At 36.7% G+C, this 23256-nt stretch overlaps 1 protein-coding gene across 1 annotated transcript in view; it reads right to left on the bottom strand.

Annotated features, from left to right (window-relative positions):
• LOC128983481 (serine/arginine repetitive matrix protein 1) overlaps nt 1–14251 on the bottom strand; it is a 44837-nt gene extending 30586 nt beyond the window's left edge. Inside the window, exon 1 of the mRNA XM_054402778.1 lies at nt 14104–14251. The gene's annotated coding sequence lies outside the window, so the exon portion shown is untranslated. The remainder of the gene's footprint in view (nt 1–14103) is intronic.
• Between the last annotated feature and the right edge of the window lie 9005 nt (nt 14252–23256).

Raw genomic sequence — 23256 nt, 5'->3', positions numbered from 1 at the left:
CAGATTTCCTCAAATGCAGAAGTCAAAACGTTCTTCGGCGATTGAGAAAATCCAAAATACCCACAACGCGATGTGAGCAAAAGTGATTGCCCACGTCGGGTCGTGGGAATTTCTAGTTTGCACAAACACCGAATAGCCTGTATAAACTACCAGTAATGAATGATCTGCAGGTTGTTTTTAGTTTGATTTTTTTTACCATACAGTATCATGTGTTTAATTCTGTGTTTGAATCTGTATTTCATAAACATAACCATCATGTTGGTAAATAAAACAAACTGTTGATAATGGATTTATTCCATGATTTGATCGTACTTTTCTATAAACATGGCTGTTATGATGCTTAAAATTGGCATAAAGGACTGTAATTGAATATTTCCCTATATTTTTATCACAAACAATATATGGGATAGTAGTTATATTATTGAGCCCAGTAGCTATGTATTATTTAAAATTGCCTACATTATCATGTATTTTTTATATTAAAAATTAGTGTGCAAATAAAAGTTTCTTGATGAAATATCGATTTGTATTTCTGTAACATGTTCTTCATGGTGTGTAGAATGTTAGCACATTGTGAACGCGAGGATGGCAAACTGAGACCCCTGAGACGCAGAGGGTGGGTGAGAGAAGGTATAAAGCAGTGAAAGTGAAACATGCAGTGGGACAACATACAAGGGCTAGGACACTGGCTGAGGGTAGCCGAGTTGACGCTTTCTAGTTTATAGGTCACACAGTGTTAGTAACAATGGTTGTAGGACTGTCAATCGCAGCTCCCACCATTTGACAGCCACGAAACTGGTGGCCAAGGGCCTACTATTACAAAAGTCTGTTTTGGGAGGACGTATGTTGCTCGTGACGCCTGCAAAATATGGAATACGGGCCTGCTCTATCCGACCGCCTCTTGTGATAGGAGGGAAAATGCAATCTCACTATTGCACACCAGGACACAATGCATGACTTCACGACGCTGCAGATGTGGAGATGCATGGATTCAATAAAATTTCCTATAGTTTAAGTGATCAATAATCCATTATGTGTTCATATACAGAACCTAAATGTACATAGCCTAACTTAAAACATGTAACGTAGATAGAAAGTTGGATATGTAAAGACATTTTGCATGCCGAAGTTGTATTTACCCGCATTTCCTACACACAAAATCACACCTCGTCACCGGACAAGTGACGTAGAAGGAAGTGTGGAGGTAAAAAGACATGTATGATGTTGCATTTCCCTCATTTCCTCCAGACAACATTGTCCTATGTCAGCGGACAAGTGACGTATTATAGAATGAAGTGCAAGGTAAAAAGACATGTATGAAACTAGTGATAGTGAATTGATAGAAAGGCTTCTTATATTATTCTACTTGTCTATAAACAACTAAAAAACTCCAACAAATATGCAGCAACAATGGTAGTTGTTTTAGGTAAAACGATGTTGCATTTTCCTCATTTCTTCCGGACAACATTGTCCTACGTCAGCGGACAAGTGACGTAGAAGGAAGTGCGGAGGTTTAAAGATATGTATGATGTTGCATTTCCCTCATTTCCTCCAGACGGTAGTGTGACAACAGGACTGATTGACCTGGTCCGGCCTGGGTCCGCAAGGGCAGCCATGCGAACTATTTCAGGGGTGCGACAATAGGACTGAGGGTAACCTCCCTCGCCGCGTCGGTTTCTTCCCGTTCTCCCGCGGCCAGCTCCCTTCTCCCTATCTACATACATACAGGTAAGAGAACTTACCACCTCATGGAATCGTTTACCAAATTGATGCGTCGTCTTTTCGAAGAGATCAAACATAACTGTGTGGCATATTTATTCAGATCAAGACAGAAATGTCCTATCCTAACCTAACCTAACCTAACCTAACTTAACCTAACCTAACCTAACCCAACCTAACCTAACCTCAAACCATAAAAATATTTACTACCGTACAGTATTATTATTATATGAAAAGGCAATTTACCTGTTTAAATTATTTTAATAAAAGATGACAAGTGCTGACAAATTTACACGGAGTAAATATTTCCGTGAACGATTCCATGAGCCGAACCGACTAGTTCACTAAGTGTCCGGGGATAGGGTGGTGGGAATTAGGCAGGGAGAACGGGGAGATTCCATTCAGTCCTAATGTCGCACCCTCGGAAAATGCCGCATGACTGCCCCATGGGGTTCAGACTATCCCAGGTCAGATTCAGTCCTGTTGTCGCTTTACCCCTCCAGACATGATCGCCCTACGACACCGGACATGTGACGTAGCTACAGGTGGGTCCGAGTATGTGTTTGCTCCGTTACAGCCTCGTCCTACATCAGCGGGACTCCATGTAGGGACTTTGCGACTTGCTCCAAGGTCAGCTCCGTATTAGGAGAGGCCACTTCCCTCGTCTCCCGACCGCGTCACAGGCTGGAGGCTGGACCACGAGTTGCATCGGACTACATTCAAATGCGAATCCCTTTAACTTTATATGGCATATACTGGCACCAAACATTGCGGTAAGTTTAGTTCTCCCTTTTACCGAGTTTAAATCGTTGTCCTCTAAAAACACTATAGGCCTAATATCCGGAATCCGGTTTTATTGTTGTTAAGATTCCCTTTTCACGCAACACGTAAACTTTAAAGCTGAAACCAACTAAAAGGTGAAGGAAACAAACTAAAATGACTGTAACATACATTTTCTTGGCTATATACTGAACGTACGTAGTTCATTAGAAGCTCCTGTGTATCATTATAAAAGATAGATTTGTTTAAATATTATAGTAAATCGTTTTATCGTAAGCCACTGCCTACAAGTTATGAGTCGTATACCCGAAAATATACTTTCCAAGGAAAAAAGTAATCCTAAAATATCAATGTGATCGGACCTTTTCACGAGGAAAAAACAGACATATCGAAAACGTGTTCTCTTTTCGGGGTACAGCTACTGTATGATTACACCACTTGAAGTTTCGTTTACAAGGCGATTGTACGGGAGCAGTTTGAGTTTGTACCTAAATATAACCACAGACACGGGAATAGATACAGACGACCAATATATTCCCATATCTGTGATATAACCGAATACTTTACAAGCACAATGTCCGGAAGCGTATCACATGCAGGCGAGCATCCAAGGAATCCGGGCGGTCCTCATTCCGGAGCAAGGACGGCCCCGACCTTGTCCTGGAGCCATCTGTCATGAGCCGGGCGGTGGACAAGGGATGACATAGGAATGTGCATATGCATCTACTACTGCTGTGCATTGCTGTTAGGATTGAATAGACAGAAAACAGACCAATCAAAAATTGTCTAATATAATACAAGTTGTATCTGTATTAACTATACGTATCGTCTAAACGTGGTGTCTTTTACAGTTCTCAGATCAGTTTGCAAGGAAGATTTAGACTTTCACCTGCGCCACGCCCACGGTCAGCCTCGAAGACTGAGGACCCTCGACTGTGGCGTGGGTTGATGTTGCCGAGGGTGCGCCGCAGTCACCTCCACGACCTGCCAAGTGCCAAGTGCCAACGTTACCGCGACTGCTGAGAGAGAGAGAGACCATAATTTCTTAGTTCATGTTCAATACTTTGATAGTTGGATATGACGATATGAAGTTGATATATAGTTTACAACATGTTGACTTTTAGTTTGGCTTGGTTGAAGGTATTTGACAGAAATCGCCAATTGACATCAGCGCACTCTGTCGGTGGCCCAAATAATTACACTACGATATTAGGCTATAACTGGCTAAAAAATTAACATAGGAATGGCATGTCTACTTCCATTTAAAGCCTGAGATTGGGCAGAGAAAGTGATCTGCTCAGACAATCCTAGGTAGCGAAATTCAAACGAATCGGAGAATGATTACATGAAGTTAAACATTCAAGGTACACTAACGTTTAATTGTTTATTTAAATTTTGCCTTAACATAATCTAATGCCTTAAGTCATATCAGGAATTTGGACACACTAACACCATCGTAGGGACTTCCATTCATGTTTGAAACAGTTGTCAAACTGTACACGATAAATAATTAGGAACTCTCGTTGGTTATACACCATGAATAAGGCTGCCAAGATCAGTTGCAAACATGAAACAGCTCATAAAGTATTTTTATTTTTTTTAAGAGGGCCAAGGCTTATAAGTAGACCATGGGATTGCATCGCAGCTGAAACGGCTTATTGTGCACGCTCATAAAGGAATAACAGTTTTAACACTTTCCAGAGGAACTCCTGAAAAACTTATGTATATTTGTTGACGTGTTTCAATATACAATGACTTAAGATGTCTGAAGAAGGGGGTAAAATGAGCAAATCTCACTCATACCCAGTTATAACGTATGTGCTAATCATACGATTTGCTTAACCGTCATCAACGGTCAACACAAAAAATAGGCATGTCGCGCATAAAACCTTCATGCAATCACAGACAATAGACCATGATGCAATATAATGACAAATCTACATGCAGAATCCAATAATCTTTCGTTATATTTGAATCAAGCCAATTGTGTTGTACACTGTACTGTACAGTGTACACAAACACCAACTCGAGCGAGCTGGTTGGTCGAGAATAACAGTGACATCAGCTGTTATGTGGCTGAGTCTCAACAATGGCGACAGCTGTAACTCTATATCACACCTTTGACCCGCTCTACAAGGAACTCTCGCTGATTATCACAAAACTCTGAGAGAGTAAAGCCTCAGAGAATGTACAGTAAAAAATTTTCTCCTTCGCGGAGTTTTCATGGGTATGAACCAGAATGAACATTGAAATACTGATGAACCAACTACGTCCTGTGTAATGTGTATATGTGCCTTCCATAGCTTATTCGTATTCAAACATTAAATACCCCTGCCGCAGCAAACCCGCTGACTAAGCGAATTTCCATTCATCTGAATTGATTTCCAATTAAATCTATTTATTTAAAATAACATTAGGTTTAACGAGTACCTAGGTTTGCTGCTACAAGGAAACTAAAGTGGGGTTTTAGCAAAATACTAATATCTAAGTATACAATGAATAAATTTGCCAAGTTCAATCAAAATAAATCCATAAACAAGCAAACTACAACATTTTACAATGTTCTCCATAAGAATAACATGGGAGTTTTAAATTTAAAATTTTTTTTCTCCGTTAACAATAACCGTAAAAAACACTTTGATAAACTGAATTATTTGTTTTTTAAGCTCTTTAAAAAGGTTTAGAGAGAAATTGGGAAATTTTGTGTTTTGAGGGTCAAAAATAATAGGCCTACTCAGGGGAATAAATAAATAATTGTAGATTTTTGTTAGTTTCTTGATATGACTTTACTTTGACAGTTTTTTCTATTCCATTACATGATTTCATAAATATCGTATACTACTTTTTACGTATTACACACTTAGAAACTTAGCCTATGTTTCATTGTAATCAGCCATAATCGATTCTAGTGCTTCAATTTAGGGCTGCATCGATTCCCCCAAGTACGGTCTCTGATTAACAACAAAAAATCTTTTTCCTACAGTTACCTAACAATGTACACGTTCTCTCACTGATTTGAGAAAGCAAAGTGGCCAATTCACTCATCAGTGAGACAATGTTAACATTGTCTCACTCTAATTACTTTGTCTCACTCCAGATTTGCAACGTGAAGGCACGAAATAGTGAGCGCGTAACATGCAGGCAATGTCGTATGCGCGCGAAATACGTTGGCAGCACTGGCTGTAAATCAGCTGGTCAGCTGTTGTACTGTTGTATTTGTCACTTCACATTAAATGTTATATTAAAAGTTCACTTCAGACAGTGCTGCCAACGTATTTCGCGCGCATACGACGTTGCCTGCATGTTACGCGCTCACTATTTCGTGCCTTCACGTTGCAAATCTGGAGTGAGACAAAGTAATTAGAGTGAGACAATGTTAACATTGTCTCACTGATGAGCGAATTGGCCACTTTGCTTTCTCAAATCAGTGAGACAACATGTACATTGTTAGGTAACTGTAGGAAAATAACTATTAGTAAGATCTTGCTTGTATATACAATTTCTATATTCTATCTCTCTAATAGGACACTATTTAGATAAACATATCATCATAGTATTTACATTGTCATTATGTGTCTGTTTTTGTACGTATTTGTATTTGTACGTATCGTACCAAAAAAATAAATTAAATTCTTGTAAATAAATTTGCGAAAAACCAAGTGCACCGTAGAACTAGACACTGTAGAAAACGAAATGGGAGGTTCGAAAAACAATTACTTTTCTTGGAGATTGAACCCCAAATGTACACGAAGCACAGCAAACCTGAATAGAGTAACCGAAAACGTACAATTAATTGGTATACAAAACATCTTTTAGACAAACAGGTTGATTACAACATTTTAAATTATCCAACCAGTACCTACACATTTTGAGTAAAAAAGTCTAAAGAGTCGGAAAATCTCATTTTATGAAATCAATAGAAATAACAGTCAAAGTATCTGCATAAGTTATCAATAAACTAACAAAAATCTACAACTATTTATTTATTCCCCTGCTGAGTACTACTTTGTTGTAAAAACTGTCTTATAATAAAAAAAACCCCCGACCCATGGTCAGATTGGGATGTTTTGTGTACTGGTTTGAATTAATTAACGTGTTTTTCTATAAAAATTACTTGACAATATGGAAAGCATGTTTACACCAACCAACACGGAGAAAATCTTTATTAAAAGAGTTTTTATACTACTCTTGCACGTTTCAAAATACAGTTACAGTAAATGTGTTTAAAAGTATATTGAAATCTTAGTGGCATAGATTTGTTTATAACCCAACTTCCCTTCCTAAGAATTTGATGTGGGATGTGGTGGGATGTTATGATGTATTTTACAGCCCGCTATTTCAGTCCGGCTTAAATCACAATTTCTAATCGACAGTTGTGGACGTTTCAATATTAACTGCTGACACAGATAACTTGATGGCAGAGTCTAACCCAGATTTGTGTATGTCAAAGGCTAAGAATATCCCGTGACGTTTAGTTTGGCCTGAGCCCAGTTCTGACTGTCTGTGGCCCTTCCCAGCTCAACAGGCTGACTGCTCCGCTATGGTTATGCACTGTACTATGTAATTAAATAGCCCTGCACAATGTAAATTGTCAAATACATGTTTTAAACATTTAGAAATGAGCTCCAGTTTTAAGACTTACTTTTAGATTCTGAAGTAGACGTGTTATCTATATGTATTATTAATCTGTAGCCAATTTCTTTTTAATTAAGATCACATATTTGTATAAGCCAGCCATACAGTGTGTTGCCGTAAAAGTACAATGCTCCCTTTAAGTTTTTGGTACTACAATATTGGTGGCATAAAAATTGCAATACTTTACAATAGTTTATTCTTTTGATTTGGCTTGGTTTGAAAGTTTGTTTATTCGACAGAAACAGTAATTGACATCATTGCTATTTCTTATCAGTTTAAGTCTATTGTAAAACTAACTACAGTTATTCCACAGAAACGGCGTCTACTTATATCAATAGTCAAAAGTAGGTAATCAAACCAAAACAACTAAATTCTTTTAAAAAGACATAATACAATAAAGTAAAAAACTCAACTTATTTTCATATTGAAACTTCTTATTTTCATATATCCCTTCTATATGTATCGGTTAAGATTACACTAAGGGCACGTGTTGTATCGTGAAGTAAGTTATCTTCAGTAGTTCCTGTTTGTTATGTTACTTCCAGTTCTTTATCAACCAATAATAAAACCTTTTGATATTAGAAAGGTTTTAGCGAATTTCCCATAGCCTAACAAGCTATTTTAATAAGGTGAAAGACTTTTTCGTGACTAGTATTTTCGTTAAATTTTAATCAATCGTTAAATTTAAGACAATTCTTACTACATCTTTCTCCGAACGTCTGAAGTCGTGGATAAAGGGGTTTAAATCTGACGTTATTTGTAACCATACATTTTAGGTTAAATATAAAACAAAGTTTGCGGTAAACTCTTATGATGTCTGACGATATGAAACTAAGAATCAATTGCCTTTTTCGTTTGGTGATTTCAAACGACGAATGAGAAATCCTGCAGTCACAGTCAGGATTATGCCAACAGTGGGTTTTCTAGGAATTGTGTATACACACGGTTCGGCGAAATTGTGTGTAGGAGAACAAGATTGGCACCTACACACTGCCTGGTGCCTGGTGCACGCTACATAGGCGGTACCTACACACTAACACAATACCAATAGTCAATGACACTACAATACACTCCCATACATCTTCACGTACTACAGTTCAAACCATATGTCTTGTGTTTTGTCAGTTAAGGATAGGAAACAACTGTTTTTGAATCAGTCTCTTTAGAGAGAACGACGATTTTGTATTTAGTGGCATGTTTAGATAAATAACGTAAACTAATCAAGAAGACACGGCTAAAGGATGAGCTCTTGAATCGTGTTGTGTACCAAAATTGAATAATGGAAGCACAACTTTCCAACTTACTTTGGAACAAAATGTCAACATACGAAAAGAGAGAAGAAAATTGCATACGGTATTTTCAAATCCAACCCTACGGTGTACCGATTTAAAAAAATACAAAATTACCTACATTTGATCCAAATAGGATTCGAAAATAAACGTTTCGTGCGTTGCTGTGTGAGTGGTCTAAATATTATATTACATTGATATGACCTTGGTAAAATCACTCTTTGTTATGTTGACAACTGAATGCCCTCCCTTTTATTAATTTGCTGAGACGGTTTTATTTAGTTGTTTCGCTCCAAAACAGTGGAGTAGCCTGTATGGCATAAGGTGTGTGTTTTCGATGATTATTATCTTACTATCTTGTTTTTCTAACTGGAACATATTTTCACAGACAGGGCTATGTTATTTTAAGACAACGGTGCCTAACATAAGTAACTTATATAGATTCATATTGTTAAACTCTACAGTCTACATAGTCTATCCTGCTCATCACCAGACCACTCCTGGCGGCGCTGTGTTAATGTGTTTATTTGACATTGTATGTTTACGTGTTGTCTTATCGTTGGTTATGCTGCGTTTCGACATCTAAGGATTGATGAGTGATAGGGATGATTGACTACCTGGTAGGGGGAGGGGTACACCAGGAGGGCGGGGGGTAGGGCGTCTCCGTAGAGTCACGAGTCACGCTTACCTCTCAACACTCGCTCCATCTTCTAATGGCTCATTATACCAAGCCACAACCTGCACTTACTTACCTGGGCTTGGCTTTTAATTCTTTGTAGGTAAACCTCCAGCGGATTGCATCACTCTTTCCTCATAATTTCCATGTTAAGTCGGCATTCAAGGTACGCAGAAAACCCAATATTAGATTTCTACTATTATTACATAAATTACTACCTACGTTTCTTTTTGCGTATAAATTAAATCTGTGTTTACTCTTTTTGTAGAAGATTTGAGATATTTTAGACTCGTTAAATTCAGGGTGTGTATGAGTTGGAGGCTTCGTTCCTGTGAGTCCGAGGGCTTGGTGTATTATTAAGTACAATTTTAAGTATGTGATTTCAGCATAATTCTTGGTTCATAAATGATTATGACACGCAGTCTGATGTATGCATAAGTAATATTTGAGTGCTAACTAAAACAGGGTCGAGTGGTCGATCAGTTCGTCAAAATAAAATAATTTGTTAAGTTGTATCGATCTTTTATGTTCACAATGGTGTATTACAGTACCAGTGTATGGAAAACTGTATGGTTCAAAACCTACAACTGTATGTTTCACCTAGCAGTCAACACATTACAGTCCTCCCTAATTAGAACATCTAATACACACAGTTGTCAAAGTCCGCCCCAAATACGTTATCACGTCGTATAGCCGCGGCCCGACACTTTAATCTCGTTTATTTCGGACATCGTCAAATCCACCTCGCGACCTCCAAGACTCCATTAAATCAAGACTATTTTTAGTTAACATTCGTTGCATTCGCGTCTCGCCTCTATAGTGCGTTCACACAGCCGTGGCACCTGAGGGATTAGGAGGCCCCAAGGGTTTCCATGGGGTGTCCTAATCCGTCAGGTGCCACGGCTGTGTGGACGGAGTATAGACCTGTATTTCTCCGACGCACGACCACGACACGCGTAGAAAGATGCAACCAAGTTTTATCTCATTTTGTATATAAAAGGAAAATGATTTTGTATTAAATCTAAATCCATGCAATTTCACACACGATAGTGCATCGTATGTCCGTCGGCGGCTGCAACTCTCAAATTTTGTTTGGCATTTTAAGTATTTATTTTTTGCAATTTAAAAATAATATTAATCACGTTGGAAAAAATACGTATTAACTATTCAATATTCATGGCGTTTGCCTTAATACCCAACACATATTGAGGGGGGCTAAGCTTCTTGAGCAGCTACTGCTCCTTCAGCGATGGATTGATCAAGCTGTGAGTCTAGGAAGCTTAGAAGTGTATCAAGCCACTCTCAAGACCTGGTTATGTCCTCGTCCCTATATACTGTAGTCATATTTATAATAGTTTGCTTATCGTACGCCAACCATGTTGTTGTTTTACCATAACTGGATACATATTACCATACAATTAAATTAAATTAAAAACACGTATAATTATACTTATTCATACGAATGTTTAGTCCCGATTAGTTTGGTTTGTTGTTGGCAACACTCCCTGGTCAGTGTTGTACTACAGTCCTGTGCAGCCGAGCCACCTACACACGTATTGTTTTATATCAGCTACCGTGACATTTGTAACCTAAATACGGTCTGAGCCTTGTGACCATATGGGCATTGACTAAAGAGACCGCTTTGTACACCAACATCATGGCCAGCTTGCATTAACCTTTGCATACAGTGTCTCCGTAACCCGTTACTTCTTTATGCAGTAAGATACTCTCAATCCTCGTTTCTGTTACTGTTATCGGACTATTCGCCTCCACCCTCCAGTGTTTCAACGCTGTGTTCCATCTACGTCATGTGCGAGGTTGTATTCATCTATTAACCTCTGGCTATCATCTATCATCCAATCTTAACAGTTATTCTTAGTTCGAAAAATATCCAAACACTAGCTTAATAATTTTACCTTAGAAAAAAGTTAATCGATAACTTTATATCAGGCTTTTTAGTCTAGGACTTTTAGGGTTTGACCTAGACAGAATTAGGCCACGAACGAACATGACTGGAATGTGTTTAGCACATGTCCCTGAGCATTTCCTGAGAATTCCCAAGTTTTCCCACTTGGGCAACGTCCGCCATCTTTGAAAATGTCGGGAAAAGTATAGAATAATGCAAGCCCATTGTGTCAAACCCGTGACATATAGAGATGTAAAATACGTGTTGGATTGTTGCCCATGAGATTCTCTACGTAGCCTAATAACACAAAATAAAAATAAGAGGCTACATTGGATTTGTAACTGTCAAAAATCCAAATCGAAACTGATATTTTGTTAAAAAAGACATTACATGTTTTCATATTTTCCTATTTTACGCAGTTAATATTGATTTTATCTCAGAGTAATAAAACAAACTTTTGTTTTAGTACTCTGAGATTTTATACACCATTCAAGAATTTTGGAGCTTTGAATTGCACATCTATCTAACGTATATTACCCAATAAAATGTATGATATTATGGTAAACGCTTTATCCCATTAAAGTTTTGTGAGCATTTCAACAATTTCCCACATGGGCAAAATCCGTCATATTGGAAAATAACAGAACATGAATTATCACGCAATATTTTACTTTTACCTTTTGGAGGCGCGTTTACACTACGAGCCATGGAGACCGCTGGAGCACGAATGATGCCGATATCGCGGGTCGCGGGAAACCATATATGCTTATCGTATTGTATTAACCAGTATAGAATGATGCACTGTCTCAGTGTGGAACAGTGTTCCATATGTCACTGCGACCACGTGAGATGTTCAGGAATGCTAAAAGCCGCGTTTACACCGGAGTTAATAAAAAGTTAATTAGGTAACTTTTGTTATTAACAAAAGTTAATAGTTAACATAACATAAGTTATGTTAACTATATAAGAACAAGTAAGTTATGTTATTAACCGGCAGTTATTAACAAAAGTTAGTAACAGAAAGCTATTAACAAATTATTTTGTACTTAAGTTTTTTGTTAAAAACATTAAGTTACTCCACCATCTTGAATCATTGCTCATGCACAGTCAGCAGCTGTAGATGACTATTACCTTTGACAATGGTATTACGTTAACAGTGTTCAATTGAATGTCTAATGTAGCGCACGGCAAGTCGTTGAATTTTTATTATTTCGTGGGTCGTAGTCACGATAACATATTGGCATATATTTTATCTTTCAAATAGATTTTTATTTTATTTTTTTTAATTTAAGACTAAATTACTTACGTAATACCACAGACAAGGGAAACAAAGGTAATACATTATGTCCAACAGCTCAGGGGCTACACACATGGATTTTAGTTCAGTTATTTGGTGGTAGGAGCGTATAAATAAACAAGGGTTTCTTTTTCTAAAGAAATATAGTTAGTAAAATTAATTGCCTCTGAGGATTCCCCTTTAGTCGTAAAACGTATATTTTGATGACAGTTATGCCTATAGACTTACGTCGTCATTTTATCTCAAACGATGTAAAGGAAACTAATAATCTGTTCAACGACGCTTTAAATTTAATGTTGGACAATCTCAATCAAATCTTAGTCTACGGCTTTCAGGTTTTGCAGATTTAGTTTGACTGAGTGGGGAGTGCGGAGTGAGGGGGTGTGTTGTGGACCGGAAGTACCCTACGATCCTTCGTCTGGACCCAACATCCTTCACAGCTACAGTTCAGCTGACTTCCGACATGTGGCTTTTTATCGTTCTCAAACCTATAACAATGAGGCTCACATTCAATAACAAACGCCAATTAAAGCCATGTTTAGGTCCATTTACGTCTTAATTAATATATTGGTTGTATTTAGAACACGACAATGCTTTAAGTGAGAGTGACCAAGTTGAATCCACGAACAAACGCTTAATGTTAAGTTAGTACAAAAAGTGCAGTGTAGATGTAGATCTACAGAAGGAAGAAACCTGTTTGCGATTAACGTGATAATTAAAATAATAATTACAGTGAACGGGACAAAATGCAACAGAAGATAAAAATAGTTTAATCTGCAATGTCCTTGCAAAGTGATGCGTGTATAATATATGTAGGCTAATAGTTTGTACGGTAGTGTTTACTGGAGCAAATGAAATAAACTCTCCTCCTCTCCTGTACTAAATAGTATATCAACTTCGTAGTAATAATCAATGGTAAACAAAAGATATGGACGATTCGGTGATACAGAATAGCCTATTGAATCCAATGTTTCAAGGCAATTTCTAAAATAAAAGAACAACCATTTGTTTCATGTGGATGTCAAATGGACGCAACTATTTCCTATTGCAGGATCATAATTAAATTGTAATCCTCGTCATAAGCTATTTGGTCAGTATTTGATTTCATGACAACTATAAGAAATAGACCAATAAACAAACACACAAAAATAGTTTGGAAGTGGTGAGGAAATTTGAGTAATTAGGTTGGGCAAATATATCTCTGGCACAGCCCTTACCTTGGCACTTGGCAATCATATGCCAAAACTACTACATGGACCCGCAATGACAATTTGACACCAAAGTATTAGTCTTATAAGTCTCACAATAGTTTCAATATTAATATTGTATGTAAATGTTAATGTACCTGTTTGACTGATGTAGCTTACAATTATTTTTTACTGGCGAGAAACATTTTGCTAATAGGATTGAAAGGCAAACATATAAACTAAATAAAATGTAATAACTAGATAAAATGTTATCGGAATACTTTTCTAAAACTAATCGCTACATGATATTACAAGGAGGTGCAAGAAGTTTAATCAAACATGATTAATACAGTATACGAATTTCTATTAACAGTTGCATGGTTTAGTTTCTATACTCTTCAGGTAGGCTAAATGCGATGAGGATGGGCCAGGTGGCCCTAATTGCCTGGCTAGACGAAAATAATGAATTATACTTTTCATTTTAATTAACTAACTGTAACATATATCAAACAAACAGAGCTCAAATCCGCAAGACAAACTGATTTTTAAAAGGTATGTTGCTTGAGTGCCAAAATTGAGAGAAATGTAAAAAAAGTACCGGTAACAATACAAACCTGTTCTAATATCCAGTAGGCACAGTTAGTATCACTCACATCCGGCAGAAGAAGCGCTAAGAGCTACACTCGCACTCAACACAGATGTGTGAACTGTTACTGTTGTTGAACTGCACTGAACACTACGACTACAGACCACACTGAACGAACACTGAAAGCAAAGCAACAGCAACAGCTAAACTCGCCGGTCGAGACGCGCCGCGAAAATAAAACTCGTGGAGGCGGTCCACTTTGGCGGCGCTTTTAGTTGACTCCAGCAACAAATGAACAAATGTTTTTCCTGAGAACAGGACGCTACGTTGACGTTCGCAAGCTGCAAGCTGCGAGGGCAAGCGTTCTGTATCATTGTTGACTCACGGTTCTCTGATATCTCGAGATCCGGGTGTGTGACATACTGTGTGGATCTGTAATAATTAGAAGCCAAACAGATGTTCTAGCTCTGGGTATAATCACCCAATAATGACACGGTCGCTTCGCTACTCTATGCACTCTCACTCTCGCCTCCACAACGCTCCACAATGATGTGTTAGAATATAACAAGAAGGGAGAAGCAGTTAGTTAGTTAGTCACTGTATTTACTGATACATTTATTAACGTAACGACAAAAAGAAAAATTGCATGAAATATGTAATATCAAATTATAAAGATTACGAACTAAGATTTTCTTACAGATTGTAGAATCTGGATCACTTAAGTGGTCCCTTTTTCCTTCATGCGGATATGTGTTTGTGTTTTGCTTATGAAATACACGCTGATATCCCGAGTGCCACGTATTAAAAGACCGATCTGTCTGATTCCAATTTAATCGAAAGCCATACAAAGCCACTATTCCCTTTTGAACATAAGTAACAGAGATGCAAACGTGCACCAATGAGCATAAAAATTGTTAAAAATGGTCAAAAGCTGTATTAAAATTTTTTTGGACAATTTAAAAACATTTTGATTTAAACTTCAAATTACAACAATTTTAATAGTATAAGATTTGAAACAATCTTTAAATTGTATCAATCAGTTTTTTGCAGTAAAAAAAATAAGTTTTAATACGAGTTGTAACTATTTAAAAATAATTTTAAAATTGTTGTATTCTTATTTTTGTTATAAACAATTAAAAAAACATTTTCTAAACAACATTTAAATTGTTTACAAAACTATTCAAGTTTAAACAATTTTGAAATCAATTAATAATTTGTTTGATTATTTATTGAGCGGAGCGAGCGAAGCTCTTATACTACACTCCTGCTTTTTTATTACAAATACTCCTCCTGAACGGCTAAAGCGATCTGCATGAAATTTAACACAGTCATAGTAACCAACCATGGGAAGGTATAAATCTGAAACGGTACAAATCGGACCATAGGACTTTTCCCTACATGAATGCAAACTTTTGGAAATTTAACATGGGCCTTATGGGTTAATTGGTCGCCATGTCATTATTTGCGAGTAAACACTAAAAATTAAACAAGAGCCTCAACATTAGTCAACAAATCTACCACATGATAAATACAGTACAAAAGAAAAAATTGGATAATACTAAAGAGCATATTATAGTATATTGTATGTAATACGAAATGATTAACAATCAGTTCTATATTGAGTGATTAAACTCCATGCCGTTTATATTTAATTGTAAAATGGTTCTGTTCTTTTTAACAACAATGAATAGTTAACTAATTAGGCCTAAGTTTATGTTGCTTGGAGAAGGAGAAGATAAAACGAGGTCATTAAAAAAACACTACAACATAATTATACCAACAAAAATCACACCGCCCTTGATTTGCAAGAAACTTTGTAAAAAATGTTCTTGTAGCTAAAAATACAAAATCGTTTTACGAAATGAAATCACAACCACGTGGTTTACAGGTAAGGTTTAAGACTAAATGGTGTAACTTAGACAATAAAATAGTTGTATTGATAAATTTTATTGCACAATAGGGAAATTTTGAAAGTGGTTGACGACAATTTCTTACTTTTAACTGCTAAAATAAAACTAGACCTAAGTTATAGGCCTATACTAAGTGAGGCTAACCCCAATCCCTCACAACAATAATACTGGTAAACAGTTATTGAGGTAATAGAATTGGTGAGTTTTATGAATGTTGAATGCAAATAAGTCTTCTGTACAAATAAATGATTCTTTTTTTAATAATGAAGAAAGAAGACATTGAAAAAAAATAAAGAAAAGCAAATTCTACATACAAAGGGTCCTAGGTGTACAATGCAGTTGTCTGCTTGCAATATTGAGCGGAGCCAGCATATTCAATATCAATGATTTTTTTGCATTTTAAATAGAATGCCTATTTGCAGAGGTATCCAAAGTCAATCATAAGTCAGGATTAAGTGAATGAATCGTCTACTTGCAGGAACCGTATTCTATGTTTCATCTGGTTCTCATAAATTAAATGTCTACTTGCAGTATCCAATGCCAATGATATATTTGGTTCGCATAAATGGAATGCCTATTTACAGATTCTAAAGTCAATAGTACGTATGGTTCACGTAGACGGATTGTTTACTTGTAGTATCCAAACCCAATGGTACATGTAAATGAATAGTCTACTTGCAGTATCCTCAATAAATCAATGGTCCATTTATTTTGTTCACATAAATAAAATGCCTAATTGCAGTATCCGAAGTCAATGGTAGGCTTAGGCCTACTTCTGCTTCACTTATATGGGATGTCTATGTGCAGTATTCAAAGTCAATGATACGTCGGGTTCAAGTCAACGAATTGTGTTATATTTGGTTCACATTAGTGGAATTCCTATTTGTAGACTGCAAATAGGAATTGAACATTTTCCAATCAGATAGATATTCAAAGTCTACATTAATTGCACGTCTTGCTCACATAAAATGCTGTAAGTTATTTACAGATTCCAAACGCAATATGGTGCATCAGCCTAATTCCGGCAACCCTTATTATTGGTTTAAGTCCTGTGGTCCGAATATTACCATTTCAGATTTATACCTTCCCATATGGTTGGTTACATGACTGTGCCAAATTTCCTGCAGATCGCTTAAGCCTGTCAGGTGGAGCCTGACCTGTATTTGTAAAACAAAGGCAGTGAGTGTAGTACTAGGAGGATTAAACATTTAATCCTCCTAGGTGTAGTATAAGAGCTTCGCTTCACTCCGCTCAATAATTTCGATACTGCAAATGAATCATGGTAGGCCTAAGCAATACCTGTATTATTAAAAGGCAATAACGATTATTATTATATTATTATTACCCTTTGGGGTATAGCGTTAGGGCGCATTTTGTAACCTATGCGCCACTGTTCTGTAGCTGCGGTCGTTATCACGATTACGCCTTCTGCCTATGTTTCGTTGTCGCGTCGGAGGCATTTAAAAGAAAAAAAAAACAACAAATAAACAAATTATAGCTACACAAAACAACGATAAATACACACATTTAAGTTACAATCATGCTAACACGATCCCTCATAGTGACACAAAACAACGATAAATACACAAATTTAAGATACGACCATACTAACACGATCCGTCTTGGGGGTTATGTTTATACAAACTCGTAGTAAATAAATGTACTCAATGCGTTTCATTGAATTGAATAATAAATAACAGCAATTAAACTATACAGCTGATCAAAATGTAAACAATCATGTTCTTCATAAGGATAACATGGGAAATTTCAAAGCCACTGGGGCAGAGCCAAAGGGACTTTTAGAAAAATTTAAGGCCAGTTTGCAAATCTACGCGACGCGCTCTTTCCAATGAGACGTCAATGGATAAAATCGGTTAAGAAATGGCGGAGGAGTTCAACCGACAAAGTTTCATGTAGCGTATTAATTATATAGATAATAATGCAAATATATATTTTTGTTTTAATTCCTTAACTTATTTGAGCAAATTTTTAATGGTTGAACAATTTAAAGGGAAAGATTAATTAATCATATAACAATTATAACAACATTACTAATGGTAATTAATTCATCTATATTCAAATATCGGTATCCTCTCCAACTCCCAGAAAAACAATTTAACAATTTGATGCCTAAGCAGAATCATAGTATCAAAAATATTTCAAGTATTGTTTTTTTAGTTTTTTTTTATCAAAATTTGTTTTTATGAACTATTTAATCAAAATATTAAACTTATAAATATACTTTTCATAAATCTTTATTATTTTATGTTTTGTGTTTTTATGTAAGATATCCCCATCCCCATGGGATGGTTGGTCCTATGTGAAAACAATTTTTAACAATAATTTAAAACTGTTATAAAACGATTTTTTCTCGTTTTTCTTCTACTTGGGACGTAGGTGATGTAATTCAAATTTTAAACAGATTAAAAATAGGATGGTTACAATTGACCACAGAAGTGAGTGGGAGATATGTGCTGGATGGGTGTACTGTGTCTTGTTACTGACCATGAACAGAGTATTCTTGGAACTGAGCAGACTAGTCAGAAGCCATGTGATCAATATGACAGCTGGTTCCAGTTTGAGCAATCAAAAACAGTGTACTCGGCAGTATTGACTGACAACTCCCAGAAAAACAATTTAACAATTTGATGCCTAAGCAGAATCATAGTATCAAAAATATTTCAAGTATTGTTTTTTTAGTTTTTTTTTATCAAAATTTGTTTTTATGAACTATTTAATCAAAATATTAAACTTATAAATATACTTTTCATAAATCTTTATTATTTTATGTTTTGTGTTTTTATGTAAGATATCCCCATCCCCATGGGATGGTTGGTCCTATGTGAAAACAATTTTTAACAATAATTTAAAACTGTTATAAAACGATTTTTTCTCGTTTTTCTTCTACTTGGGACGTAGGTGATGTAATTCAAATTTTAAACAGATTAAAAATAGGATGGTTACAATTGACCACAGAAGTGAGTGGGAGATATGTGCTGGATGGGTGTACTGTGTCTTGTTACTGACCATGAACAGAGTATTCTTGGAACTGAGCAGACTAGTCAGAAGCCATGTGATCAATATGACAGCTGGTTCCAGTTTGAGCAATCAAAAACAGTGTACTCGGCAGTATTGACTGACAACAATTCTCAAATGGATCCCATCAAAAAGCCTCACATAGGTCAATTTTCCTTAAATCTACACTGAGAAATTCTAGGCTACAAGGATTTAGAAAGCATCCGTAGGTGTTGGAAGCTGTGCCTTTTAAGGCAGGTTAACCAACTACCTTGTGCATGCCTTATTCCGTCAGCTGATCTCTGCCAGTTTGTGCCTACGCGATCAGCTGATACACGCCTTCCCTTTTCTGCCCTCCTTACGCCTACTTCATGACTGAAGAAATTGACTTTCAAATTCCTTTTCCTTTTAATACTAGAGGACCCATGCTGCTCCGCAGCGTTAAAATAAAATAAATATCATATCCGAGAAATAATCAAAGTTATGATTTTTGATTGAGTAATGCAGTATCTTGAACTTAACTGATACAAACTATCAATAGCTCAAATTAAAGCCTATAACTTACTGATCATTTTGAGGGTAAAACATGTAATACCCCCGCCACAGCTAACCTGCAGACTGACTAAGCGAATATCCATTTACCTCGCTTAGTCTGCAGGTTAGCTATGGCGGATTTTCGATTAAATCTATTTATATAGCATTAGGTTAAACAAGTACCTAGGTTTGCTGATACAGGGAGGGTAATAAAGTGGGTTTTTTTTAGTAAAATGTGAATAGCTTTAGTATAAAATAAAATAAATTTGCCAAATTTGATCAAAATATATCCATAAACAAGCAAGCTATGAAATTTAAATCCTTCATAAGAATAACATGTAAATTTTACATTTACAATTTATTGATTAACCAATAACCGTACAAAAATACTTCATATACTACATTATAACTTCATCTCCGAGTACCAAACTTAGTGCTCGCACTAAAGCTGCTGAAGATGTAGCTAATCCAAATGGTGTAACTTTAAATTGGTAAACATTTCCTTGAAACATAAATGCTGTGTATTTTCTAGACTCTTTAGCCAGTGGTACCTGCCAAAAACTTGAAGTAAGATCAAGTGTAGTTAGCCAAATTGTGCTTCTTCCTTTTGCCATTATTTCATTTACTCCTCTATTACATTCATGGTCTGGAATAATCATACTGTTTATTTTTCTTGCATCTAAACATATTCTTATTTCATTATTCTTCTTTACAACTACTACAATTGGGTTTATGAATGGGCTATTACTCCTTTCAATAATGTCCTCTTCAATCATTTTATTTAACTCTCTTAGGCCCTGGGGCCCTTTAAAGTTTCGTATTTCTCCATAAGATTAACATGGGAAACAAAAATTGTTATAAAACTCCAGCTGTTGTCAGAAGTTTAAAGTGAGAAGAAGAAAATATGTTAATTCTAAACATCTAATAAGTTTGCTAATACAGTTTGTTACAAACATTTACTGACTTGGTTTAAATGAAATCCATTATATTATTAAAGTGATACAATCAAATTTTATGTAAACTGTTAAGGCAATTTACCAAATACTAGGTGGCGTTCGCAGAGGCATTCACAAAATTGAGCGGAGTCATCAAGCGTTTATATTATATTGTTTTGGTCATACTGCAGTAATACCAGTCGTTTTTAATGCATGCGTTGCGGGTCTAAAAATCCTCTATGGAGTAAAAATCAGCTGTTGTCAACTCAGTTGTAAATTTCTATTGTAAACTATTGCATGTATTGAAAATATGTATCGATTCGTGCTCCCTAATTATTTTAACCTACAGTCTACAGTCTCTTACCATAGCGTTTTAGCATTGCAGATACATTAATCCATTCCCACACTCAACACGCTCACCTTTACTACTTCCTTCACCACCCCCTACGTCGTGGACCTATTCCCCTCTCTTCCCATAGCATTTTAGGATTGCAGATACATTAATGTAATTGCCAAAGACAGTTCCCAAACTCTGCACTGCAAGCCTTACTACTTCCTTCGCCATTTCGTACATCATAGACTTGTTTCCTTTCCCTCTCATAGCATTTTTGGATTGAAGATACATCAATTTAACTGCCACAGACGGTTTTCACACTATGCTCATAATTTACTACTTTCTAAGCCATTTCCTACATCGTGGACCTGTTTTCATCACTTTCCATAGCAATTTAGTATTTTAAATACGTTAATCTAATTGCCACAAACATTCCCCCACACTCCGCACTGCTAGCCTTTACTATTTCTTTCACCATTTTCTATGTCGTGGGGATGCTTCTATCCCTTCTCAAAGCATTTCAGAATTGCAGATACATTAATCTAACTGCTACAAACGGTTTCCAGTTCCCACACTCCACACTGCTCACCTTATACTACTTCCTTCGCCTCTTCTTACGTCGCGGACCTGTTTCCCTCTCTTCCCATAGAATTTTAAGATTGTAGATACCTTAATCTAATCGTCATAAACAGATCCCACACTCCGGACAGCTAACCTTGACTACTGCCTTCACCACTTCATACGTCTCACACTTTTTCTCTCCCTTCCCTTAGCATTTAAGGATTGCAGATCCCTTAATCTAATCGTCATAAGCAGTTCCCACACTCCCGACCGCTCGCATCTACTACTTCCTTCACCACTTCTTACGTCACGGACCTGTTTACCTCCCTTCCTATAGCATTTTATGATTGCTTTTGATCTAATCGTCATAAACAGTTCCCAAACTCCGGACAGTTTGCCTTGACTACCTACTTCCTTCACCACTTCCTACATCGTGGACCTGCTTTCCTCCCTTCCCACAGCATTTTATGATTGCAGCTACCTTTATCTAATTGTCATAAACAGTTCCCAAATTCCGGACTGCTCGCCTTTACTACTTCCTTCACCACTTCCTACATCGTGGACCTGTTTTCCTCCCTTCATACAGCATTTTATGATTGCAGATACCTTAATCCAATTGTCATCAACAGTTCCCAAACTCCGGACTGCTCGCCTTTACTACTTCCTTCACCACTTCCTACGTCGCGGACCTGTTTCTCTCCCTTCCCATGGCATCATAGGATTGCTAATGCCTTAATCTAATGGTCATAAACAATTCCCACACTCCGACTGCTCGCATTTACTACTTCCTTCACAACTTCCTACATCACGGACCTGTTTACCTCCCTTCCCATAGCATTTTATGATTGCAGATACTTTAATCTAATCACCATAAACAGTTCCCACACTCCGGACTGATTGCCTTTATTACTTCCTACGCCACGGACCTGTTTCCCTCCCTTTTCATAGCATTTTATGATTGCAGATACCTTAATCTAATCGTCATAAACAGTTCCCACACTCCGGACAGCTCACCTTGACTACTTCCTTCATCACTTCCTACGTCGCGGACCCGTTTTCCTCCCTTCACATAGAATGTTTGGAATGCATATACCTAAATCTAATCGTCATAAACAGTTTCCACACTCCAGATTGCTCACCTTTAGTACTTCCTTTAGCACTTCCTACGTCACGGACCTCAAGCTAGTGTCGTCATTTGATTACATTTATGATTCCTACCGTTTCTGTTCTAATATCTGTGGAATAATGCTATCAGCTATTTCTTTATCTACTGCATTCAAAAGTCAACAGCTGATCATATGTCTTTGTTTATGTGTCAAATACTGCTTCCATAAGGATTACATTGAAACTTTGAGACCCAGTGGGGCGGATTCCTGAGAGTAATTTTTAACGCCATATAGATGTTGGCACTCACCGATATGGTCTTTATCACCATCCAAAATTTGAAAACGATTGATTCAGCCGTCTAGGAGGAGTTTGCGTATTACGAAATGCATAAAAGTCGACGTATAAGAGCTTCGCTCGCTTCGCTCGCTCCGCTCAAAAAATATAGGCATATGGCATATCAAAATGAAGCTTTGAGCGTGTAGATTTGCCGAAAAGTATTGATATGGACGAACTCCCTAAGGGCTCTGTCCCACGGGCTGATTTCCAAAGGGCTACGCCTTGCATGTTTTGGAAGTTATTATTCGATGAATTTAGTGAACAACAGCTGGCCAATGCAATTGACAATATAGTTTGTTTGTTTAAATTTTTGTTTACTTATTTTATTATTTACTATTATGTTCTTAAAAGAAGTGCGGCGAATGGACAGTGAAGCTATTTCTAGCTGTTAGATACAAGTGAGTGATTAAAGGTGATCGAAACACAATAAATTTGGGATTAAAACCATG

This window comes from Macrosteles quadrilineatus, unplaced genomic scaffold, assembly GCF_028750875.1.
Source record: "Macrosteles quadrilineatus isolate MER2022 unplaced genomic scaffold, UCM_ALF_1.0 Scaffold_1__1_contigs__length_201487025, whole genome shotgun sequence".
Lineage (NCBI taxonomy): Eukaryota > Metazoa > Arthropoda > Insecta > Hemiptera > Cicadellidae > Macrosteles > Macrosteles quadrilineatus.
Note: the sequence above shows the minus strand (reverse complement) of the source record. Positions and strands in the feature narration are given on the sequence as shown.